This window comes from Sylvia atricapilla, chromosome 5 (genome assembly GCF_009819655.1).
Source record: "Sylvia atricapilla isolate bSylAtr1 chromosome 5, bSylAtr1.pri, whole genome shotgun sequence".
NCBI lineage: Eukaryota > Metazoa > Chordata > Aves > Passeriformes > Sylviidae > Sylvia > Sylvia atricapilla.
Genome location: NC_089144.1, coordinates 57,241,851 through 57,269,174, shown reverse-complemented (window position 1 = coordinate 57,269,174; position 27,324 = coordinate 57,241,851).

Genomic DNA, 27,324 nt, shown 5'->3' with positions numbered 1-27,324 from the left:
GGGCCAAGCTCTTGAAATGCAGTTAGTTATAGTTCTGGCATACCTTTAAAATGTATTTGAATAATATTATGTTTATTTATACCAGGATTATAGAACTTCAGCAGAAATAAGCAGTACTGAAGAGCAAAGTGGTCAGGTTAAACCCTTCCATAAATGGGAATTGGAAGCAGGGCCTCAAATCCTATTTCATGATTTGTTTGGTCCTGAGTCTCACTAAAATTGGGGTGGGACCCAGATTCCTTACAGTGTCCAAATATGCAGCAATTGCTTCCAGGAAGAATGAAGGAAGAAAGTTGTTGTTATTAGTTTTGAAGAAGTTAGAAACAAAATGAACAAACAAAAATACTCCAAGCTCTCTTCACCAGAGAAACTGCAGTAAAACCAGAAAAGCAAATTGCCTGGAAATAGTTATGGGTGATATCTCATGATTCTGTTGTGGATAACACACTGAGTTTGTCCTCACTGTGTGTGATGGCTGCTTCCAGAATGTGCTGACATCAGTTGCCCACTGCAACAGAATTTAAAAGGGACCAAATTTTTCCTCTTTTTGAAGACAAACTGCCTTAGTTTTCTTTTCCCCAGTCACAATTAGGGATACATTAATTTTTTTAGCTCAAACAAGTCTCCCTGAGTTCTGTCAAGACTGTAACTAGAACTGGAAACTTCTCCTAGATGTTTACCTTGGTTTTCCTTTTCTACCCCATTTTTTTCTGCTCTGTGTCTTCATGGGTGGCAAGACCTGTGGGTGTGCAACAGAAAAGTGAGATGCAGCCTCTGACACAGACACAGCTTGGACAGGGACTTGTTCAGGTCACCCCAAGTTGTCCCAGCTCCCTTCCCAGCCCTCTTGGTGGGAAGTTGCTTCAAGATAAAGCCAGCAGAAGGAACCAGTTGCTTCTGTAAAGATCTTGGTACGTCCTATCTGGTACTGCTTCTGACAAAATGTTGAAATCCTGTCCCAGGAACTGCCTTGCTAAAGTTCAGGTTCCTTTACTAGAAGGCTGCGTAACCTCTGGCAGTGAGCCTGGAGATAAACCAGGATTACATCTTAAACCTCAACACTATGATTTACCATAGCTCATCAGTAATTTTCCTTTCTTTTCCTCTTTTTTTCCTGCACTAAATTGGAGGCTGGGAAAAAGGGGATTGCAAGTTTTATGCCAATAATCCCATTCTTGCTAACACAGCTGGATTAAATGCTCCTTGAGCTTTATGATCCGGAATTACTGTCTCCTAGCTATAGAAGATATGTCTTGATAATTAGTCTACAAATTTCATAAGCCTCTATGTAGCTTGGGTCTCCAACCAGAATGGGAATTATAACCCTCATCTGAAAAAAGGGATTATGACTACATCCTCCCCTGCCATCACAGAGAAGTTGCTCCCTGAGGACTCACAAGACAGGGCTGCACAGATGCTTAATTTCATGAAAGCACTAAGTCCACGGTGACACAAGTGCCAAAAGGAAGAATTATACCCGGGTTTTAGCTGCCTGCAGAACATATTTGAAAACAGTTGCCTCCCAATTACCAAAAGGGGATCCACAGAACAGTGTCAGGTTGCAAAGTCTTCTTTCACTGCCATAGGGCTCTCTCACTGCCCTACCTACCCCGCAGACAGTGACCCAGCTCATGTCCCAGCCCTGGAGGCTCATTAACTCCTTCCTAGGTGATGCATGCCTGAATTATTTTTTCAAAAAACTAGAAATAAAGCCCTTCTGTGACTGTGTTCGTCTAAGATGGTTACCCATAAATTTCTGGAGAGCCATGAAAGCACTCTGCAGGGACAAAATAATTGCTGATGATTCAGTCAGAAAAGCGACAGTAAAGGTTAATTTCCTAGAAAGAATATTTCTCTAATTGAGATGCAGTATGAGGAAAGTAGGGTCAGAATTTTACAGTTTCAGAATTGAATCAGACAACTTTCTCAAAAGGCCAATGTAAACTGAAAACCTATGTATTAAAATTTTTAGAAATAAAAGAATTCCAAGACAAGTATCCCTTTTCTACAGTAGGTAAAACAAAAGACACTGGTGTATAGGGGTGGAAAAGGACTTCTTAAGTAAGAACCTTGTGGGACCTTTATGAATAAACATAAAGCCTTTTAAAATGCAAAATCCACCCAAAGGTTAAGACCCATTTAACAATTAAGTAGCAAGGAAAAAATCCAATTCTTCTTTTCATCTGAGCATGCTGTCACATTCAGAAGCAAGCAACAATTTGGCCTGCAGCCTGCTTGCCTTTTGCTTTCTTTTTCTCTTTCTCTTCCTCTTTTTTCTCTTTCCCCTTAATTAATTTCTGCCTTTTTCATTAACCCCTCTAATTTCTCTTTTCCCTTCACCCTGCCCCTTTATCCAAAGCCCACTGCCCCTATAGTAGGTCAGGAAAAAATATGCCAAGTTTGTTATTTACTAATAAAACGCTTTGACTGTTTGCAAATCCTCTGAATTTTGTCTTTCCTTTCAACCAGTGAGTATTTTTGAATCTGAAGTGCTTAACCTTAAACCAATACCTGTGACAAGGCCAGAGTGACTTGCAAGAATCTATGTACAGCTCTTACATTTCTGAGAAACCACTGGAAAACTGTCAAGACATGACAAGCCACCAGCTTCAGACATTTTCCAAATAAGACAATTGACAAAGGAAAGAATGGAAAGGCTTGACAGCAAAAAGATGCACTGGAAATGCTGGAGAGAGAAGATGAACAGGACAGTTCCAGAGCTGAGAGGAGAATCAAGGGCTTTGCAGTGATGTGGCCCAAAAAGGTCCTCTGGGCTGCGAAGGTCCAAGCACTTGAGAAGCCATTCTGGCTCTGCAGAAAACCTGAAGGTTGCTCTTGGCTCCTTGAACCCATCCCAGAGAAAGTTTCAGGGGACAGAAGGATTAAATTACCAATATGCAAAGAACAGTGCCCAGGTTTTGTGTTTTGTGCACCCCAGAGAAGGCAGCAGTAGCACTGCAGGAGAAATCCTGCACGTACCAGGTCATCTACTTCTATCTACATTTTTGCCTCTGAGCTGTCACATTCCAAGGGTTGTGATTTCTTTCCCCCATGGAAATTTTTAATTTAGAGTCCACTCTCCATGGAACATTAGAAATGTAGCCAAAATAAGAGATTACAGCCTTTTCAATGAGAACTGATAATTCCCCAAGGAGAAGTACTGACCACAGCTGTAACTGTGTCCATCCCCTATTCAGATTAAATCATAATTGCTAAAAAACCAAGAAACACCACACTGACACTGACACCTTTAACCTACTCATGACTCAAAATCAACAATCTGCTGGCAAGGATAAATTCCAGTCACCAGTGGTACTGGACGTAGACACTGATGCTCTTTGCTCTCCTTCCCTACAAGTACATTTGAATTTTGAATACTGCTTTTTCCTGCCCAGCACACAAAATGCTGCAGAATGGATAAATATTGAAGACTGGTTAGAAAGAGCTAGAAGGCAGCAAACAAAGCAACACTGAAGTGTGGTGACTGGGAAAGTTAAAAAAAAAATTAGAATAAGGAATCACAAACTTCAGTATTATGGGCGAAGTTAGAGATTTAGATTAATTAAGGCCTAATAAACCCCAGCATTGATAGTATCTATTGGATTTCCAAAACTTTGATCATAATCAAATATCTGGAACCAAAGACATGGGCTCATTATGTGAATCCTAGAAAAAAAAATTAATGTTGTCTCTTATATGAACATATTTGAACTGATACTTATTATTGCCATTTAAAATATTTATTACAGTGATTGACTTTAAATGCTTATACACACTTCTACACTCCAACAATGCCCAACCTTGTTTACTAAAGTGAAATATTACATCTATGGATTTAGTTGCTAGGCATAACCTCTACTTAATGTAGTGAAGGTTTTCAGTATGAAGTAATATTTGCTGCTTACTAAAAGTGAAGTTGGCCAGTGATAATTTATGTACTTTGTAAGCAAGGACTGCCACAGAAAGAGATGCTTTGATGTGGCTCAAACGAGAAAAAAGAGACAGACTTCAAATCAATTATATCAGCGGCTTCATTAAGGCACTAGAGAAATTGTGGACATCATTAATTAAGTTTATTTATACTTCACTCCTTCCTTCTCTCTCTTCTTCCCCCTCCTGCCACCTTTGACCCACAAATGCTCCTGTATCACAACCAACATTCTGTGTAGAATTAAAAAATAACTCTTCATCCCTGGCCAAAAAGGGAAAAGTAATTTTCCTGCTCACCTTTGCTGTCACAGTTTTGCTGTTATCACTTTGCAGTGAGGTGCTGGGCTTCCATCAGCTCAGCCAGTGGAGATTTCCAATCTTCCTGGTAAAAAGCAGAAAAAAAATAGGAGCAGCAAGTAGAAGCAAGTAAAATTTGTACACGAGATTGGCATCCCACTCTTCTTTTGGTTTTTCCATGTTCAGATCCAAGGTTTTAATTTGGGCATGTCTCTGTTTCTAGGTCTTGATGTGCTTGCCATGCATGTTCTACCTCCACCCTTGCCTCTTTTCTGAGGGACAGCTGGTATGGGACAGGGTGCCACAACTCTCAGGATGTTCGTGGGGCTGGAGCTGCTCAGCACCCTCTTTTGGCTCAAGTTCTGACACTGCCTGAAGGGCTGCACACAGAGGGGACCAAGAAGGTGACTCTCTGTAAAGATGGGACCTGCATTCAGGAGCACCTCTCCCCACCTTAGACTTCTGGAAAAAGCTTGGAGATCACACATCTTGTAATAATGCTGAAATAGCAGCATGATTTTCTGAGGTTGAGGGAATCTTCTTTGTATGCTGGCCAGAAGCAATGCTGAGCTCAGGGAGATGCCTTACTTCAGATTTGGTTTCAGTTTTTAAGCCCACACTGCTCACCACTCTACCAGAAATGCTGTCCTTCACTGGTAGCACTGCCCTGTGCTTTGTCTACTCAACACCTGGCATTTCACTGGAATAACCAAATGGCTCAAAATCACAATTCTAATTAAAAAAATGTTCCTGAATGGCTCTTGTTTTGAATGGATCATGCGTGTGGGTGCTTGGAGCCACCTGTTCCATTTGGCTTTTCTCTCACAGCTGACCCACTTGAGCTAAGCAGCACCACATTAGTTTAACAAACATGTGCCTTGAACCCCAGCACAGGCAAGAGGGAGCACATAATCCTCAGGAGAGGCAAATTCACTTTTATCTAGGAACAATTTCCAAGGAAGGGCCCAGAGTTAGGTGTCCAGAGCTGCCTGAGGTCTGGTTTCCAAAGAAACAGGGAAGTTTCCTCAGTAGTCCTTGCACTGCTTGAGCATCTTGAACACCACATGCTCCACAACACATTGAACTCTGGCTGCCTGCACTTGTCATTAACAGCAACCAAAGACCCCAGGTCACAGCAGTCCAAACTCCAGGACTGAAATAGGGAGGTTAAAAAAATTGTCCTGCTCTGGCCTGCCATTGAAGTGTCTGCATTTTCATCTCAGCAATACTTGACAGTATGGAAAGCTTGTAAACACAGCACCTTTCACTTCCTTTGTGCCACAGAGATTATGTAATTTCTGGAGGTTGAGGCTGCACTGTTTAGGCATTAAGTTGATATTTTGAAGAGTTTCAACAATTACCCCTGCCTGGTTACTGCTGGCAGGGAGTCACCAACTTCAGTAGGGGCAAAGATGAGCTCAAAGTACATTTAAATAAAGCTCACAAGACTTATATTTCAATTAATTTCTGAAGGCCTCCCTCTGCAATCAAAATATTTTAAGGTTGATGCAGCATACATTTATTATTTTAGGGGCTTTTTTTCACAGAGTCGTCAACAGTGGGAGACTGAGAAAGATCCACCTGAATCTTTGTTAATCCATGAAAGGACAAATTCTGCACAGACTTCACATTAAATATTAAAATATTGAGGCACATGCTAGCATGAGAGAATAGAAAAATATTCATGCTTTTTTTCTTACAGTAATATTCACACAAGTAAATCACTGATCAAAAGCCTACATACAGTATACTTCTGTAAAAATAAGTTGCACGTATTAGGACATACTGTTTATTTAGGCTAGATAGACTTTGAAATTATTTAGGCTCTAGTCTTTGATAATATCTCACTACAGATTTTATGTCCTGATCTTATATCAGGTTGCTTAAGTAGAAAAAGTCCTAAAAAATCTTTACAGGACTTGAACCGTTTCTAATGTTTTCAATCCACGGAAATTGAGGAAGCTGTTTTGTTTTTCCAGAAAAGGATTAAAATTTCATTGCAATTTCACTTGCTCAATAAGCTTGGGGTGAAACTGGACACAGCTGTTTCACTTATATTTTTGGGTTAATTCATGTGATCATTTCAATCCTCAGAACAGGAGAAAATCTCACAGATAAACTAGAATTAACACAATATGCTTTCATGGATTTTTTTTTCAGTCAGTTAAATTGGTTTATTTTTATTCCATGCAGAATGAGTGGGTATGTTAAAAAACCTACCACATTTTTCAAAGCAAATTACTTGCTCAGGCTAATAACAGACATTCATATTATTTGAATGAAATGTTCAGTATTGATGGTAGGTGATTATTTGTCTTTGCATAGTGTCCTTAACACAAACAAATCTGCTAAGAAATCTTCTAAGAAATGGTTTTATAGCAGAAAGTATCCAGACATCAAAACCAAGGCTTTTTAGAAAGGAGCAGACATGAACAAAATGTGGAAAATATATCCTCATACCAAAATTTTAATCATACCATTTATACCTTTTAATCATACGTTTAACATTTTTCTAATTTTTTTTGTTTGTTTGTTTCCAAATTTTAGCATCTCTGTTTGCATATGTATTAAAATTGGGCAAAATGTGCAAATGGATGTTAGATAACTTAGATTTGAAAATAAACCTTTGGGTACTGGTAATGAAATCAGAGCATAAGCAGACAACTTTTGGGCTTGATGAGAAACAAGAATTAGAGGTGGGAATCAGGCAGAAATCTGCCCTCATGTTACCTGTGCTCAACCAGTCATTGTGACTGCAGAATCCCAACAGGAGAGGTTGTTCATTTTTGCACATTAACACAGCTCTTTTTTTTTTGTGAAAATGTGCTACCTGCTACAAAGGATATCAACTTTTTGCTCAGGAGACTGCATTTTTTACAGTTTTTTATCAATTTAAAGAATGTCTTTTTTTCTTTTAGGTCCTTCTGTGTGTTCTGTGAAATACCTCACAAAGTCCATTTTTTTTTGTGTAAAGGCTGTGTACTCTTTTCATCCCTGCAAGCTTAAGAAAGAAGAAAAAAGGCAGGAAGAAAGAGGGATGGGGGAAAAGTCAACACTTTCCCACATATTCCAGCAGGAACCTCACCTGGAAACTCCCAGAAGATCCACGTTTGGCCTCACCAGGAGCAGGATAGAAATAGCAATAATAGTGCCTTTGACGTGCTGAAACTTTTGTGCCACCAACATAAAAGCTCTGCAGTGCAATTTCCTATTTTTGCATTGTATTTTCCTCCCACAGAATCCCGTGCCTCTGGAATCTGGGTTGGAGGGTGGCACCCTCCTAGGGGGGAACATGCTGAATAATAAGAGGAGGAGCCCACCAACCCTTCCTCTCCTTTCCTGACATGGAGCATGAAGGAGCCCAACTCTGAATGCTAAGTGACTCCACAGTATTAATTAGTACTTTGAGTTTTCATTCCAGTTTGCACAATTAACTGCTTAGCAGCCTCAGGGGACAGTTCAGGTGTAGAACAGAGATGCCCTGTGCTGTTTTGGGGTGCCCCAGAATTCTGCAGAAGGCTGCTAGACCCTGGAAGGAGCTGTAGAAGACACAAGTCTTCCTGGAGCTGCAGCTGGAGGCCAGGCCCGGTGCAGAAAAATGGAAATATCAATGTATGACTGGGCACCAAAATCCCTCCTCTCTATTTAAAAAGGCAGACTAATGAATCCATTGAAATGAATTAATTTTCCTGGGTAGTCAGGCTGTTTTCTGCTACTTGTTGCTTGCCGTGCATTGGCAACTAAGTTTTCATCTAGACTTCCCACAGCACTTTAGGGAATTACTGCACATGTGGGGTGAGGGGACAAAAGATGAAGCTGCAGCTTTTTGGATGTGACACAATGATGATGATAATATAATAACTACAGATATTAATTATAGCATCATTTTGCACCCTAGCTAATGCCACAATACAAGTAAATGGAATGTCAATATTTTCCATAACTGTCAGATAATGCCCCCCAAAATCAAAAATACACATCTACCCCTCCAGCTTTTAGGAGAGATGTGAAAGCACACGCTCAGCACTAATCCCAGTGTCCTCATCTCTGCAATACCTGCCATCCCTTACTCCACACATTCCCTAGAATAATGAGGCCCATCATCTTTTGATGAGACTGTGGGAGTTGATATTCCCAAAATACAACATTACACTATCACATAAACTACTACTTAATACTGCTCTGAGAAGGCTATTTCTGTGAAAGCTGCTGGGAATACAATAGCAACATGGGGAAGTCAATACAAGGCAGCATCTCTCTGTTTCTGCAGGGGATAAAAAGACAGTTAGAAACATCAAATAATTATAAACCTGCTTACGTGAGGCTTTAGAAACCTACAGAGCTGGACTAGGACCAGGAGCCAAGACAAAAAATGTCTTATCTCACCACATGTGCCACAAAACTACCTGCTGGGAAAGGACCTCATTTGGGCAAGGATTGGTATCTGTGGTCAAACTGGGCATTCCAACACTATTAGAAAATACACTTGAGTATCTTCTAGCACCACAGATATGAGAGCAACTCATTTGCGGAGAAAAGAGGTGGCCAGCAATTAGACATGGAGAAAATGCAAAGAATCAAAAAAGTACTCCTCCTTTCTTGAATTGTCATAGTCATTTTTCTAGCACCAGGAAAATATAATTAATAAGCAGCTTTAGAGATCACTTGAAGAGGTAAAAATGTGGCTCAAGTTCTCCTGGCAAGATTTTATTCAGCTTGTCACATACCATTACTGACCTAAGCTGATCTGCAGACAAACAGAGATGGAACAAGATGCAAACAGAATCCTCCAATCTTCCACTGGGAGAAGGAGGAGGATTCAGAGTTCACTGTGCTAATGCATTATGGAAAACAACTAAGCATGTTTAATTAAATCCTTATGAACTGCCAAGCTCTTAGGTTTTGATATAATCTTCTGGTATGAAATTTAGGGAGGGTTTGTTTCTACTGCTTATAGCTAGAGATAAATTCAACAACCAAATCAGACCCCCCAATTGCTCTAAACCTCTTGCAAATCTATTTCACTTTGATGAAAGGTTGATTTATTTGGTGGATTTTGTGGCTTTGCAGAGACCCACGTGGTTCAACATCTGTGTAGGGAGGAGGTGAAAATGCTTGCATGGCAGCAGAATTGTAAGATTAATTTTAGACTGAATAACCCTGAGGGAAGGACCTGTTGAGCCCAGAGGGGAGAAAGAGGAACAAAGAATTTTGGATTGATTTTTTTATCCCATAGGTTATTATTTCACCTGAGCTCAATGAAAATAGATGCTTACAAAGTATGGACAATGGGAAGAGGTTTTGAGAGGGATTGGAGAGCAGCAAGGGCAGCAGAAAATCTTTCTGCAGTTTCCAGCACTGCTGCCAGCACTGATCCCAGCCACAGTTGTCATCATAGCTGGGCTGTCCAAAATTCCAGGAGCCCTTGTTTGGAGGGGTGGAACAGGGACATCCATCCTTCCCAACAGGGTAATTCCACAGTACTTGCTGTACAAGGTCAAGCCTGGCCTCTCCAGTGGCTCAGACAGGCTCATTCAAGTAGAAAATTATAGGTGGAGGGGAGATGTATCTGGGACAGTTTTCATTGAACACTCTGTGCCCTGTAGGCCAGCAGAGATCCTTCTTCCACCCTCTGTCCCTGAGTTTGTGGCCTAACCATGGGGAGTTATACAGGGAAGCATAAAATGAAGGAACCACCCCGAGTCTTCCATGTTCAGACAGCTTGCAGCTGTGAATTCTGGAAAATCAGGAAAAATTGGACCTCCCTGCAGGACTCACATCTGTGATGTCAAGCAGCACCCTCCAATTTCTTCCATAGGACAAAAGGATCAGGGCAGGAATCATGGGCAGCCTTTGAGCCTAATAACATGACAGCAGCAGAACCACAGATTATGAACCTGGGAAAATGGCATATTCTTGCCTGTTCTCTCAAGCTCTGCATAACACAGAGCAAAATGACTTGTTGAGGTTTTGTAGAGATTCAGTTTCAATTAAATGCTGTTTTTTAAAAACAGCAAAACACAATCTACTGTGAGTTGCAATGAGTTTTGAACCTGCTGAATAACAGATCTAATAGAACAGACTGTGTCTAACACATGGAAGCAAAACTACAAGCCCAACTAAATCCTATCAGAATTTAAGATCAGCTTTGATACAGTCTTCATCTCATCTGTTTATATATTTATGCAAATCCAGAGAGTATTTTTAAAAAATTTTAAGCCATTGATAGAACTGTAAAATTCTTGTTGATTTTTTTTTTTTTTTTTTTTTTTTGGTGAAGGGAGGTGCCTTAAATTCTTTCAGTACTTACCTGTGTAGAAGGCATGGAGCTTGAGCACCTTGGTTTTTCTCAGGTCTTTGAATAAAATTCATATGACAAAGAAATCACCTTAATCTCACAGTAGAACCTTAGATTACTCTACATCTCTGCAATCCTGAGTTACTTGATAGTAACCAAAATAGGTACTAGATAGATCAGGCAATTCGGAAATTTTTAACTTATTGTCATAAATCCCTATAGCCCTGGAATATTCTTTCATATTTTGGCTGGCATTTGCTTATTTATAAAGAAAGAAATCTACCTTTCTGCTTTCTAATTCAAAGAAATCAACTTTCCAATTTTTAAGGTTGAATTATAGAAGCCTTTTTTTGAACACATACAAAAACACCCCCAATAATCCTTAGCACTCTTTAGTCATTCTCTAGAAGAAGTGTAATGACTTATTGTTCCTACTTTATCTATAAACTCAGCACCTGACTTGGCCAAGGGCATTAGACAGAAACATTTGAAGAAGTCTGAAATTTCAAAATGTTCATCTCTCTAAAGGCCAGCTTTTCTTCTCTGTCTGTAGAAACGAGCTAGTGAATGGTGTTTCACTTTAAGATACTTATATTTTATTGCTTGTAATTGTATTGCTCATGGCTGGCCTCTGAAGTAGAGGAAATATTGCTTTCCAGGTAATTTCATTTCTAATGCTGACTATAAAGGGCCATGACAAAGATTGTGCTGGGAAAATGTTCTGCTAAAAGCCAATGTCATTTAGAGAAGATCAAGTGCTTCAGGTGAAGCTTAAAAGAAATGGGACTTAAGAGTCAGGCTAGTTCATGTAGAACATAATTTTTAAAATTATCTGTAGAGCAACTCTATTGAAATGCAGCAGAGAAGCTGTAAAGGTCACCGATTTCATCATGTTGAACCATTTTGGAGACAACTCTTCTAAACAAAACCCACACATTAATTTAAGGCCACTTTTCTCCCTCAGAAAGGTTTTTATCATCCAGGCTGCAGGAAAGCAAAGAACAAGGAACTAATGTGCGCAGGATGATTCCCAAACCCATCAGTGTGGTGGGAAATGAGGACCAAGTTCATCTTTCAAGTAAATGCTTGTGATCCCAGGGAAGTGTATCCCAAAGGTGCATAAACAGCTCTTCTGCCTTAGACAACCTAGTGAGACATCCCTCAATGACCACTGGAAATTGCAGCTGGAGGGAAAGAGGGAGAATCCAGCTCTTCTTTGCAGCAAATGGTCTCACTGGTCCCTTGGAATTCCTGTTTCTGAAGCTGCTGGTAAATGCAGTGCTGTTTGAAGGTGCTTAATTATGCTTCTGGTAAGAGACAGGAGCTCCCTCATTTGTTTTGTGGGCAAGGGGAGGAAGACAACAGTGATGTATGGGTAGGACTTAAATAAAGGAGATAAAAAGACAATGAACTGTGAACCAGCTAGATGAGGAAATGCAGGAAGGAGGAAGTATTCCAAGTAATTAATTGCTGTAATTGCTCTCTCCCTGCACAAATCCTCCCAGGTCAGTTTTATTATAAAACTAATGCAGTTTCACACGTTCAAGAAAAGCGTTTTCTTTAGGGAAGCCTTATTTATAGGTGAAGGAATATCAACCGATTATAAATGATTTTAACCCACATGTATCAGTGCACTTAGCAGAACTCTCATTATCCCAGAATATGAAATGGTGGGTTATACTCACTGCTGTGCTCCAGTTGCCTTGCCTTTCTCTGGCCATACTGAGGCTGTAAAACTGCCTCAGCTTGGGCTGGTGTAAGTTTACAGCTCTCATGCATCACCAAGGCTGCACAAAACAAGAGAACTCTGGTAAATTGGCTGTGTTGGCTTTAAAGCATAATAAAAGGAATGTGGAAATGATAACTCAATAAGACTGAAGCAAAGCTTTAAGGAGGGGGAGAAAAGGACAATAATCAGGCTTTGCTTCAAGGTCACTTTTAAGTCAGGGAAGTCTCAGAGGAAAGCATTGTTCCCTCTACCATTCCAGTGGTTTAAAAGCACTGGGGATGTATGGGAACCAAATGCTGCAGCCACAGCAATGTGGATGAGATGTTTTGTCCTCCTACTTCTGTCCCATTTTGTCAGAAATATCAGCCTGAGGACCACTGGCCTTGTACCTTATTGGGACTAATTTCAAAATTAAATAAACAGGACAACTTCAGAGGTCTGCGTCCACTCTTCAAGAATTCTTTTAGAAGCATTACATTCAGTACCTCTGTAATAGGATACTGGTAAATAGGTGCTTATCTCTGAGTCTTCTCTTAGTCAGGGCCAGAACTCATTAGCCTTCATTCAAAACCCATGCTCTAAGCTCATACCAAGGCTATCAGAGATTAATTCTCCCCCTCATTTATTTTTACAGCTTGCTAATAAATTTCAAAGGTAGGAGAGCAGATGCTTGAAGATACTCTAAAAGCAACAGCAAAAACACTCAAGACAAATCTGCAGCTACAGAAAAAATCGGTATCTTTCTAATACAATATTATTGAGGAAAACCCTCCCTGAATTTTTACCACAGATCACACACAAAGAAAGAGAAGAATTTAGACTGAGTTGTACTTCTAAAGGGAAGGTCTTAACTAATAAATTGAACTTTTCTTGCTGTAACACAATCCTATTAATTTGTAAGTGTTCAATGCCAGTCAATATTATGATCCATGCATATGGTAGAAGAAAATCTGTCTGCTGTGTAGTTTCCTGACAGCAGATAAATGTTAAATTCTGTCAAATGTTCCATGAGCAGCATCAGGTTGCTGAAAAAAAGGCAGAAAGGAGGCTGGTGAATGAGTGAAAAATATTTCAAAGGAACCAAAGCCAATGGTCAACCCTACACTGCCACATTCACCACTAAACTGTGTCCTCAAGAACCACATCCAGAAGTTTTTTGAACACTTCAGTATGGTGCCTCAACAGCGTCCCTTTTCCAGTGCTGCTGCCCTTCAGTGAAGAAATTTTCTCTAATATCCAACTTGAACCTCCCCTGGCACAGCTTGAGGCTGTTTCATCCTGTCCCTTGCTCCCTGGGAGCAGAGCCCAACCCCCCCAGCTGTCCCCTCCTGTCAGGGAGTTGTGCAGAGCCAGAAGGTTCCCCCTGAGCCTCCTTTTCTCCAGGCTGAGCCCCACAGCTCCTCAGCCCCTCCTGGTGCTCCAGCCCTTCCCCAGCTCCGTTCCCTTCCCTGGACACGTTCCAGCCCTCAATGTCTTTCTTGTGCTGAGGTTCCCAGAAGTGCCCCAGGAGCTGAGGTTAGCCCCAGCAGTGCCCAGCCCCGGGGACAGTCACTGCCCTGGCCCTGCTGTCACACCATGGCTGGCACAGCCCAGGGGCCATTGGCCTCTTGCCCACCTGGGCACAGCTGGGCTCATGTCCAGATGTTGTCAACCAGTAAACAAACTGTTTCATATATTTTAGCTCTGCGAATTCAATCTGGCTGAATTAGATAGGACTGTGTTAACTGTTGGCAATAAGTGCTGATGGACTGCAGGCCTTAAAAAAAACTTTTCTGCCATTTGTTTAAGGCATGGGAATTGAAGTGTGTTTGATTCCTCACTCTAAACCCACCATTTAATAAAAGTAGGAATGAAAAATAGGGCAGTCAACATTTGCTCGAGGGTTCTCACCTTGAGATTTCGTGTTGAAAAATGCTTCGTTCCCCCAGTGCCTCTGCTTCAGAAAAGACCTAACAAAGAGGCTTTGCTGATTCCATTGCTTACCCTAAAATATACTGGCCTCCTGCAGGTTTGGGGAGCAAGTGAGTATTTTACAAACATGTGTTTTATGTCAGACAATATTTGAGTTAGCAAAGGCTGTTAGTATCAGGCAGATGAAAAGATTTACCTTTGCAGGCAACAAGGAATAAAGCTTGTTCTTTGTAATTGGTAAAGTGTGCAATAAAATAGTAACATGGCTTTTGGAACAGTAAATCTTTTGACAATGCTGTTTTTATATGGAAAAGGACTCAGATGGGCTTTAATGCATGAGGTTAACTGTCAGCCTTTTGTTCTATCAGGAACTGCCTCACCACTCTCAAAACCCCCCTACCTGCTTGTCTTTCATAAGGCACACAAAAGAAAAAAGGGTTTCTGAGAAACTAATTCATATCTAAATTTCAAAAATCCTTTCAGAGAGGATTTTCTGTGTCCAAGGTATAATCTCTGCTTGAACCAAGAGTAGGAGAGGACTAGCTCTCCTAGCTCAAGAACATAACGTCTAAAGGCAGTTGTGTTTCCATCTTTTTGTTGTTTGGTTTTGATCTTTTAGTGGGGTGAGACAGGGGGAGTTTTAAGCCAATTCACTCAATAATTATTGTAGCTAAAAAATAGATATATTGTTATTACTGGCAGAAAAGGAAGCTTAAGGTACCTTTTTTTTGACTCTGGAGTTTTTGGTAGCATCCACCCACGTGTGGGCTCAACGTGGGAGACTTCTGCAGTCCTTGACTGTTTGGCTACACATAAAGTCACACTTCCTAAACTAGAAAAACCAAGATGAGGCACTTCTTTCTGAGATCAAAATCCCAGCCTCAGGAACAACACCAAATCAAAGCTGTCAGAGTCCAGTATATTTTCCCATTATTTCAACAACTACCTCGATGGATACTACATCAGTGGACATTTTAAGAGGTGTTCATAAAATTAATTTCCAAATCTTCAGCTTCTAGAACTCAGCTCTCAGATTGATTTTAAAATTGTAGTTCCTTGAATTGTTGATGTTACTTCAAGAGCATGTCTGAAAAGGTCACTTTGTCAGTCCAGAATGTTTTCCTATATATTTTTATGCAGGACTTTAAATGTTGAAAAGATAATTCTACTTCTTGTTTGAAAGCTTCTTTAAATTCCAAATCCTATCAATTATTTACTCTTTGACTGCTACTCAATACCTATTTCTCTTTTACTGCTCTTCCACAGTTTTTCACAGGTCCAAACCTTCATCTGTCTGGCCATTCTTGCAGAAATGTTGTAGCTCAAAGGACACATCATCCAGACTTGGAATGCACATGAAATTTGAGCTCTCAAGCTTTCAAAATCTGTGAAACGCTTCCAGATTTTGTCCAGGACCTCCAAATGAAGCCAGAAGAAACTTGTATTAGTATCTCCAGTGCTTGGGGACAGACCATTTGTACCATGGTCCTGTTCCCTCTCAGGATGACTTGCCAGAGCAGGGCAGAATTACCACTCTGCTCATTAATCCTCTACTCTCTGTAGGCAGCTCAAGTCCAGGCACTGCAGGATCTACCAAACAAGAAGACTGGGAGCCAATTGTCAAGTTGCCAACATAAAAAGTTACTTGGACCTTTGGAGAAGTTCTTGTCACTGGCTTAATGGTTCAAAGTCTGTCTCAACAACAGGGTACACTCTTCAAAGCTGAGGTTTCTTCTTTATTACCAGGATGGGCACACTCACCATGTAACAGAGCAGTGGCACAGCAATTCCTCAGACTGCCAAGGCAGTTATCAGTTCCCCAATTGCCTTCCTTGAGCTCTGTCTGGACAAAATCCCAACAGGTTTATATCCAGTAGCAGTAAATCCTGTGGTGACAACAGCTTCAGTATTCTATCATTAGTAACCTACAGGTGAATGAAGTTTTGCAAATTTGCCAGCCCCAAGTCTGTTTCAGTTTTTGGACATCACATAAATGGGTATGTTGCTTTACTAAAGTCAGGAAAATCAGCTCTGGTTCCTTGCTCTGACCAACTGCCCTATCCAGTCAGACCAGGGATCCCCTCTCATCACCAGCTGGGACATTGATGATGCTCTCCAGGGCAAAAGACTCAAAGAGCAATTACTGCAGACCATCCCGAGGTGGAGTTTCACTCTGACCTCCCCACAGTTTGTGGCTGAGCCAATTTCTGACAGCATGGTTGATGTTTTATGGATAGATGATTGAATTATAGAGGTACTTTTGTCATGAAAAACAGTATAATCTCTGTTTCTGCTAATTGTTTCAGTACTCATTTTGATCTGCTTTTAGGACTCAATAATTATTTTAGATGTGGCACACTTTATCTGGTTTGTATTTGTTAGAAAATGATAGATTCTTGTTTCAGTACTAAAGGTTTCATCATTAAATGTTTCATCCAAAGACCACTGCTCTTTTCTTTTGAACACATCTAAGCAAAAAAATTTACATTAATAATTAAACTACTATGCAAATATGCTCTTTTCCTAAAATATAGTGCTTCCTTAATATGAATACATGGAAAGTGAGTGCTATTTATCTATTTAATCCTTAACCTCAGATTTCAATCCACAGAAGGAACACATGACCATTTACTAATTTGTTTCGGTTACTTGCTTATCCAGCACAGTCATTATTTTTAAGACTTTAACCTGGAATCAGTTTCCTTTGGGCTTATAGCTGCACTCAGGCAAAGCTTGACTGACTTTTTATTTGCTTCTCTTGGAATTGCATGCATTGTGTTTCCTTAGCACTGTGAAAAGTAGTTCGGGTTGGGTTTTTACTTGTTGTCAGTTTTGGTTTGTTTTTTTTTCCTTGTTTGTGGGTTTTTCTGTTGTTGTTTTGGTGGTTTTGTTTGTTGGAGTTTTTTTGAAACTAGAGCACCCTAGGTTTGTATTTAACTTGGACATGTAGAAATGGTACAGGGTTGTTTACATAAAAATATTAAAACTACAGATTTCAGACTCCATGACCCAGAATCCAATACAAATGTATTCCTGTTCACTCTCCCCTAGACCAAGTATTGCTGCAACACCAAAACCATAACAAAACTATGATTCCTTATGTGAAAAAATCGAAGGCTGCAGGTCAAACTTGGATTCCAATGCCAAAGAAGCTTCTAATTTACATGAAATATTCATTCTGTGCTATGAGAAATCCAGCTGAAGACCAGCTGTCTGGTAACATGCAGCAACTTTGACTCTGTGCAAAGTTGCTCAAACTGATTTTACTGGTTTGTTTTCAGCCAACTTACATAAATGAGATGGTCTAACACTGTTAGCACTCACTGTGGGTCTGGCTCTAACCCTCAATAAAGAAGTTATACTTGATGAAGTCAACAGTTTTTTGAAAACCATAGATTTGCACGGGATAGAAAGCAAAACATGTCAAAATAAAATTGTGGGTGAGTAAGGTTCACAAAAAACCCTATTCAAGATGTAATAATTAGAGCAATCAATGCATTTTGATTAACTGATTACCAGCTTTCACCAGTCTTAGAAATGACCTTCTATAAATCAGAAACTCATTCAGATTAAATTGAGAGCAGATGGAAAGTTGTTTGTGGTACTGACATTTCGGTTTCTGAACACCCTTCAAAAGCATGTGGTACTGCTACGCTGCAGTGTAATTAGAATAAAGCAACAAAATCAGTCTCTCTTCACTCTGCAAATACAAAGATTATCATCCAAAAGGTCAGCCTGGCATACAACAAATATTGACAAGAAGGAGTGTATCGCTTTCTAGATGTCATTTTGCAGTGTTCTCAACACATGCAATTGTGACTGAGTACAATTTCATTTAGAAAATAATACTTAGGAAGAAGAGACCTACAAGGATTTTATATGAGACATCAAACTGGAATCAGACTGTAAACTCATGGATCCCAAATTAGTTTCAGCAGGCTTTCACCTATGCTTTACAACATGATTTGGACCACAAACAAATCCTGAAGGAAAAGACAGCTATCATGCATTTATATTTGTGTAAAATGTTCTGGATAGATCAGTCAGCCTTAAACAGGCTGAATTTGGATTTTGTACTTTTATTTGATGTTGACCTGGTCTGTTTTCACTGAAATGGCAACTAAGATCCTTTTTGTTTTAGGAAATTACCATGAGCATAACATGTATTGGTTTAAAATGTTCCATTTCTGACACACAGAGGAAGAAAATTGACACAGCGTCTAGAACTGCTTATATTATTTGGAAGACAAAGTTTTCAGCAGAACCATCTGCTTCCCAGTTTTCACAAACTTCTCAAAAGTCAAACTGAGTTTTAAATGGCATTGAGCACATGGATTTGGATCTAGAGTTTATCTGTTTTAACTGGTCTTTAAATAAAGTGGCTTCAGGCTTTTCCTTCAGATCCAGAGTTCTAACTCTGGAAAGGATGTGTGTTGCTTCAGAGGCAGCTGCTGTGTGAATAGTTCTCCCACAAAATTCACAAAAGGGAGCATCCTGAACTCTGTGCCACATTCAGTATAACAGCACTGTTAAAATGGTGATTGTGGAGGATTTTGCACAGTAATAAGTAATTATTATTATTATCATCATTATTACCATTGTTATTATTATACACACTGAAGTATTTTGTATTAATCGTCAAAATCTTTATAAAAAGGCTAGTATTCAAGGATTTAAAATGATAGAATTGTTGCTATGGAGACATCGTGAGTGAAAATTCTCTATACTGGCATACAGTCTCATTTAAGTCTGTGCAGTATCACTTGGACTCAATGAGGCAAGTGAGGAAGGTAGAGATAATGGTAAATTCTGACAAAATCTGGCCCTGAAGAATTGAGATACAGTGTAATCTTCAAAATGCTACAGTGAAAAACAGAGCTTTTAACTTTTTTAACCAGAACTTTTGATTTAAGGATGTAAGAAAAAAATAGTTCAAATCTATGTTTAAAATACCCTTTGGAAAATTTTATCAAGTGCATTCCATTATAAAAATCTTCTGACCTGTAGTTTTAAAAACTCTTGATTAATCCAAGAGGACTGTTACTCTTTCTGGGTTTTGTGAGTTCTTTCAGAGTCCTTTCATAACATGTTTCTTTAAGATGCTTTCTACAATAAAGTCTCAAATGGTAAATATTTAATCAAGGGATTGCTCTTCTTGTAAACCCTCTGATAATACTTATTATATATATTACTTTGTTTGAGCAGCAAAACAGATATTCCCTAAGCTCCCTTGCATTTATAACCTTGCGTTAAAGGAATACAAACTCCAGCAGAGTTTGCTGTATAAGAACAGGTACATTAATCAAACTGACAAACCATTTTCAGGGTTATTGTTTCACACAGCACAATATCAAATTGATATGAAGATTTGCACTTATTAACATCCTTTCACATCTTTACATTCATTACTCCAGCACCCTGGCATTAGTGCAGGACTGCAATACATTTACACAAGGCTTTTTTTTAAACTTTTACAGGCTTCAGTATCTGAGAGTTGAGAAACTCTGACTTGTGGTCACTCTGACCTTATTTTGGAGGGGTAAAGGGGGGGCTGGCCAAGAGAGCCAGGACACACATGGCAGGGCCAGACACACCCTCATGGCACAGATCTGCCACGTCCTCCAGAATTTCCAGAAAGTGTCAGGAGATGCTGCTGTGCTTATCTGGTGTTCAGAACAGCACTGGGTCTGGCTCCATGTGTGTTTCACACACAGAAAATTTCTGCAGGCTTTCAGAGGCTGAAACAAAACTTCAGGAGACCTAAAGGATGGCTTTGGTCTCCACATCCTGGTCTAGCAGAGGAGGTTGTCTCAGCTGGGACAACAAACACCAAACAATCCACTGTGGAGGTCTTACCCTTGTCCTACAAGATAAGGAGGAAAGATTGCCTAGTTGGAGAGAATCCAAAAATTTACTTTGCTGCTTACTTTTACTAGCAGCAGTTTCCAAGGAAAGCCTATTAAGAGGAGCCATTTGGAAAAAGTGAGATTTGCTCCATTCTTGCTTTAGTAACCTTTGCAGGATACAGAAGTGAGCTGTGCCAGTGTTTCTGCACTGCCTGGACCTGCCAGCACCTCCTTAGAGCCCATCCAGGCATCCTGCAGGGATGAGGAACCAGGTTCCTCTCACCCTCCCCAAAACTCGGCAGGAGGAATGAGAGATGACAACAGAAGACTCAGTCAAGCATCTTCCAGGTGAAACAGAGCCTGCTCCAAAACCCAGTGCCTTGTCCTTGAGAGGTTGCTTGGAAAAACTCACACTGCTGGGAGCTCCTGGAACATCTGAGAGTCAGGGCATGTGATCACTGTGGAAACTCCTTGGGTTGGACAGCAAAGGCCCTAAGGCACAGCTGAATTTAGGCACAAGGTGAAGAGCATTTCTGAACCAAGACACTCCACACATGGTGCACAGCCAGGTGCACAACAAGGTGCACCAACCAAGGACTGAAGCAAAACCTCGAGCAGTAAGACTGACATGAGAGTTCTGACAGACTTGCAAAGTTTTTCCACTGGTTTACAGAGTAACCAGTCCTGTAGAATTGGAGCCAAGCATTAAATAGTTTAGCAGATTTAAATCTGAAAACTATTTTTGCTCATTCTGCAAAAGCTCGCTAATAGGTGCTGTGGTAAAGCCAGTCAAAAATGCCAGGGAATCCCTTCCCACAGTGATATGCATCAGTAACAGCCATTAATTTCAAGAAGTGATCATTTCACACCAAACAGTAGTTATGCTTCTTGTTTTAGATTGGGCAATTTGAAATTTTCCTCACTAGGTGTCAGAATAATTTGTTTTATACAAAAACCTAAAGAGGCAGGAGTGGAGATAGACTTGTTCACTACCTGAACACTGTTGGAATTTTTATTTTTTAAATTTCTACACCAGTCTCCTTTCTGCAAAGCCATTTACAATTGACTAAAAATTTGCATACTCAGAAAAGCTATTAGTGAAAGCAATGTAATTTTTTCTTCTCTAGTATTCTAGTGGAGTGCCTAATTCAGTGTTTTGAATAAATTGAATGTTGGGTTGATTTATGAATCTAGAGAACATTTTTCTTTTATTAATCAACTACCATTAAACTGAATTGCCTGCCAAAGAATTGAAATTAAAATGACAACAGTTCTATTTAAATTTTATCCACACATAATTGTGTTGAATTAAATAAATATTGCATTTTATGGGATGAATTTTTACAGTTAAAGTGTCTAAGAAAGAGACAAGTAGTAAAGACCGATTATAATTCAGTGATTTTCACTATGAATACTAAAGTCTTTTTATAGAAAAAAGACTCCTGGATGTACCTATGAATTGTTTTCCTTGTCTTCCTTCCTGAAGAACAAAAAGAAAGAATTCTTACTGGTGCCATCAAGGTGAGATATCAAACTGCCACTTTTCCAAGGCCTTTTTTGGCCTATAATTTTGGATAATGATACAGGTATAGTTAGAGACCTACAGACCACTTTCCCTTCACAGCAGATTGAACTTTGGATATGTGTTTGAATATGGATGCCTGTACTACCCTTAAATCAAAAATAAGCAGAGCCCATTGTGCCCCCTCCCCTGCATCATAACAGGTTTTTGTTGGAAAAAGAATGTTCACACTATAGTCATATAATTATTTCTTTTAGAATTGGCCTAAAGCTAAATACTTTCCATACAGTTGAATCCTAGAACAACTGACAATTATATTTCGGATTTTTGCCAGTTTTAGTTGTAGTTTCTGTAGGTGCATAAGGAATTCATATTTCCTGGGTGATATTCTCTTAGTATCCAGTATTAACTATATGAATTGGTTACATTTGATTCACATTTTTCAGCCTTTCTGTAAATCCTTAAGAGCAGAAACAGAAATAAACCTAATTTTAGGGCGGAGATAATAGGAAACAAAGTAGCTTCAATTTCATTATAAGCAGGCAGCACCTGCTTGAGACTTGCTGATTGAGGGTTTCAAAAGGGACTTGGCAGAGCAATTATTGGGTTGCTCTCTGAAATGTTACAAAGGCTCCTTAAGAGTAGGACTTCTCCATGGCATTTGTACAGCACCTGACAAAACACTGTACAAAAATAGTGCTGCTTTAAACTGAGCAAGGGAGACAGACTGATGTTCCAAACAACAACAAAAAAATGATGAAAGCAACATGGTGCACTACCTAAAACTCACATTAAAGACTGAACACTGGGATGGAAAACACAAGCCACCTAGAGAACAAGTCACGTATCACTCATTTCATTCAAGTTACATTAATATATCAGTTTTCCACTCTTCCAAGTGAAGCTATTTCTAAGATTTAACGTATTATTTCTCAGAAAATGCTGCAAGAGTGTTTTTCCCCTGTGCTTTGTGCTGCTCTGAAGACAATGAAGCCTACAGTTCAGAGGTTAAAAGGTAGACAAGGGTTACTCCCAGCTTGGCTGCACAAGCCTGTATGAAACCGCATTTTAGATCAGCTCATTCACCTGAGAGTTATTTGGAGTGAAATAAAGGTTTGGTGTGAGTGGGCCAAAGGACTCACATAAGAAAAACAGGTATGGTAAAAATTAAAATACAAATGGTGCCCATTCTACTTCCCCCACAGTTAACTTGTGGCATGGGTGAGATGCTGATGGGAAAGGAAAAATCCTTCTCTTATTCTCTCTTCTGAGACACCAAAATGCTGTGACCTTCAGCAGTGCACAGCAGGTCTCTGCTGGTTAATGCCTCCCATCCCCCTGCCAAAACACAGCCAAGGGCTCATAAACCAGCATGTTTTCACTGCAAGATGTGCTAAGTCACATTGCCTGAAGCCTCACATCATCTTAGAACATCTTCTACAGTTTTTACTGCTGTCTTTCAGGGGTCATTTGACTTATGAATAATTTAATATTTCCTTCTGCTTCATTTGTCATCTGCCCCTGCCATACTAACTATTTCATGGGTTATGAAACTTCAGTTTCTGCTGGGTGTCAATAAATAGCCTAGTGATTATTTGTAATGGCTGCCATACAAGTGTACATTATAGAAGCAAGATGACACTTTAAGTGACACCTGATGTCACTAAGCACTTAATAAAGCCAAGTAGCCTGGTGGAGCCTGGTCAGTTCCCCCATGACATCCCTCTCTTCTGCTCTCTACAGCATCATGTGCAGAACAATTTTTCACAGGGGTGTCTGTCAGAAAGATGTTTGATTTTATCATTAAGAAATTCAGACTGTGATAGCCTTGGCTATTAAAGAGAAACCTTTAGGCCTTTGAATGTAATGAGGGGGTTTGAGGCATAAAAAAGATTATGAAATAAAGCCCTGCAGAAGTTTAAAAGATTCTGGAAACAAAGTTTGCTCCTCACAGAAACTCACTTAAAGCAGAAATCAAATCAGCAGAACCACTTTTGATGACATAAAGATGAGGAACTGTGAAGTAAATTTGCATAGCCATGTTTCTTTAGGATGCACACTGCATTTACACAGTAACCCCTCAGTTAACCCAGCAGCATTCCAGAGAAGAGCCATGACCCCTGCCAGCAGTGAGCACTGGGTAGCCAGAGAGTTCCTGAAGGCAGCTCACCTCTGATAAACCCCAGAGCGCAGGCTCCACTTCCCCTTCCTGCTGTTGCTTATTTTCAGCATCTCAAATACAACCCACAGTTATCTGAAATTCACTTGGCAGCAGTGCTGAAATATTTGCTTTATTTCTTCCTGGGCCACACTGGAGAAGTGTTTTCACACAACGTAGTGTTCCTTTCAGATGGATTCCTGTGAGCACTTTTAAGAGCAGAGGAAAGGGTGGAAAGTTGTTTAAATACACCCTAAAAATGCTGGAGTATGTACATGTCCAGCAGGAACTCCCACTTTCTCCAAGACCAGCATCTGTATTTCCATCTCTGCAGAGGAGAGCTCTAATTTCTCACAACTTTTCATATGGCAAATGTCTACAAGTGTTGTCCTTAAAGTATTACGATAACTTCCTGATCAGAAAGTTAAGACATTTGCCTGTGGTTCAGTCACCTGAATTTTGGTCCCTTACTAACTAAATATAATTATTGATAGAAACTTCAGACTGTGTAGTCTTTGTAGACTTTCAAGATCTGACTGGATAAAGCTCCAAAGAGTTCTGACAGTGTTTTGAGAAGGAGTTTGGACTAGAGTTCTCATGAGTTCTCTTTCACTCTGATTTATTCTAGGTTACAAGATCAGCAAAGATTTAACTTTCAAGATGGGATTTATATTTTGTCAGGGCATCCCACGCTGGGATAGCTTGAGTTCTGTAAGCCTGAATGTAGTGCAGCTGAGCAAAGCACAAGCTCTAGGCTATGAAGCAGAGCTGTGGATAAACACTTGTATTGCTCCAGCAATTCTGTGACTATCACTCTGGACATCTCACTTTGGTATTTTGGAAAGTATAGTTAAAAGATTAACACATTCCAGGAATAACTAAAAAAAAAAAAAAAAAAAATCCAGCAATTTGCTAAAACCCATTTCTACCTCATTAAAATTTCATCTCTCCCAGGTCCTCTGTTAAGGATGCTGAATGATCATTTCCTCTATCAGTGGTTAATAAAACATAAAATTTCCTATTTATTTCCCACACAAAGTTGCAAACAGTACCAGGAAGAAAGGGTTACCAATTTCCTTACCCTGGAGGTCTCCATGTTTGAGGACCACACTGTACTTCTCATTTCTTTAGTATGGGAAGTTTCTACTTGGACAAGAATTTTAAGAAATTTTCTTGGCACTTATTTCCAATCTCTGAAGGAAAAGAATCCTGTATTTCCCAGAGCTGGATATTTATGTTCTAATATCTTAGAAGAGCTTATTTGAGGGAAAGAGCAATATCACGAGGAAAGCTTTTCACATAATACTGCCTTTTCCAATTAAATATTGTGAATATCCTTCAGTCAAATGTCTTTTTTCAGTAACATACCCAAGTAGGATGGTAGTGACTCTTAAACATCTAGTACTTCCTGAAACAGATGAAAAGAGACTAGAAGATAAGAAAAAAAATCATTTTCCTGTAGGTGAAATAATTTTACAGCTGAAACATGACTGTACCGAGTTTATCCTACTTCTACTTTACATTAGGCCCAAGAAACAGAAGTCTTCAGAATGAACTACTCATCATTATTAACAACTTAAATCAGAGTTTAAAGGGCGTATCTTCAGTGAATTATTCAAGGGTTTCATGGATTAAGTGCTGAACTTTCCATGCTTTCTCACCACAATTTTGGACCTCCCAGTCAGGTAAAAGAATATTACTAGCAAAGAGTTAGTTATTAAAACCCTTTTTTTTTTTTTTTTTTTTTTTTTTTTTTTTGGTGAAACCATGGAAGATCAGCTTTCTAAAAGCATGATGTTCTGCCAAATAAATAAAGGACAGAGAAGTAAAACTCATAGAAATTGAAATTTGAGTTGTGTAATTCTATACAAATACACTAAAAGCTACAGAGGAAGAGAGTTGTTGCTGTATTAGAATTGAGGAAAAATTGAGAATAATCTTAAATGCATAACCCTGAGAAGTTTTTTCCCATCTAAAAGCCCTTCACAAGTTGTTCTCAGAAGCATGTATGAAACAAGCCATCAGACACAATCAAAGGGGCCAAAACTTGGGATTCATTTTTTTTCAGGAAACAATTAGACTTCAAATAATTATAGAGATATTGGAAAGGACTTTGTAAAATTAATTTTATGAGTCAGAAATTAAAGAGTAGCAGCAGTTCACTCTAGTGAAGGCAATATTAGACCAGGGTTTTCATTGCTGTTTTTGTACCTTCTTTTTCTGTCAAAGTTCATTACTGGCAAATATCAGTTAGGTGACAGCCACTGGAATTTCTACAGGTTGTATTCCACTTGGAGATAGATATTTCTAACATCACACCACATGGAAAAAGCAGAAGTTTGAAGGTGCTTGAATTCCTTTGCCTTGCTGGTGGTGGACCGCCCTGTGTAATGTGTTCCTCCATAAACCCCTCTTCACTACCACCAGAAGAGAGAAGTTGTTTTTCGTTGTTCTTGGCCCCCTCGGTCTGGCCTGAGGCTCGGAAATATTTTTTTCAGCATGTAAGTACTTGGAGTAAATGCTCTAGAGATTGCTCCTAAACCTATAGTCATCATGTACTTTTAGATCTCTGCAAATGTGGAGTGAGAACCCAAGCCCAGCTGGACGGTGAAATCCCAGCAGGCATCTTCCCTATGCACAGGATTATTTTCCTTTTCTGTGGACTCCAAGGCATGCTTCACTGTTCAAAATGAGAAAAAAGAAAGTTAGAAAATAAGGATTTTCTTAATTTACTGGATCAGCCTGGCTTCACCACTCTAATCAAGATGGGCATCATTTATAGGCTTTAATTTAATTTCTTTCTTCCAATTAATAGAGAAAGAATTTAGAGTACTTGTATATAGCAATTACACATTGAATTAATGACCAAGTAACAGGGAATGAAACATTTCCTTTAGTATAACAAACTGGCAAATTTGTAGGTTACGAAACCTTTAAATCCCCTTTCAGGCAGGCTATTGATGGCACAGAATATTATATAATATATGTGGACACAAATATTACTGTTTGCAGTGTAAGCCTCTCATACAGCACAGCTGTTGAACAAACTGCAGCAGACATTTCACTCCTGTTACCACCAAAGCATTTTATTGGCAGCGATTTACAATCCTAAATCTTGTCCCCTTATAGATGCAATGTATCCCATTCCTCAAACCTCAGTTACTACCAAGGCAAGCAATCCAGGGGTTTTGTCAATAGAAATTGTCATAGACAGGAAGCGAGTGTTTTAGGTGGAGAAAAATATGCCAAACATTGTGTCCAAAATTGTTCACGGCCAGGTATTTCATAGGGGAAGGAATCAGCTGCTTCAAAGAGATGGTGCAAAATGAAGTTTGTGATAAATATTAAGAAACACTTGTTCTTGTTATCACTGTGTGTCCAACACTGCTAGAAACCTTCCTAAGGGTGAGGCACTGTGCCACTGACACTGCAGTTCAGGCTTTGAACTGCATGTCAAAAGGCAGGTGTTTTAGTGCTTATGATTTTGCTATTTGGAAAAATACATGTTTCGTAAAAAATTGAGTTCACTAAATTTCATTGGAGCTATCTCACTCAGAGTCTGTACAAAATCAGGAAGGCTGGTAGATAATATTTAGCAAACTGGTGAAAAACTTTGCCTTGGTGGACAAGGAA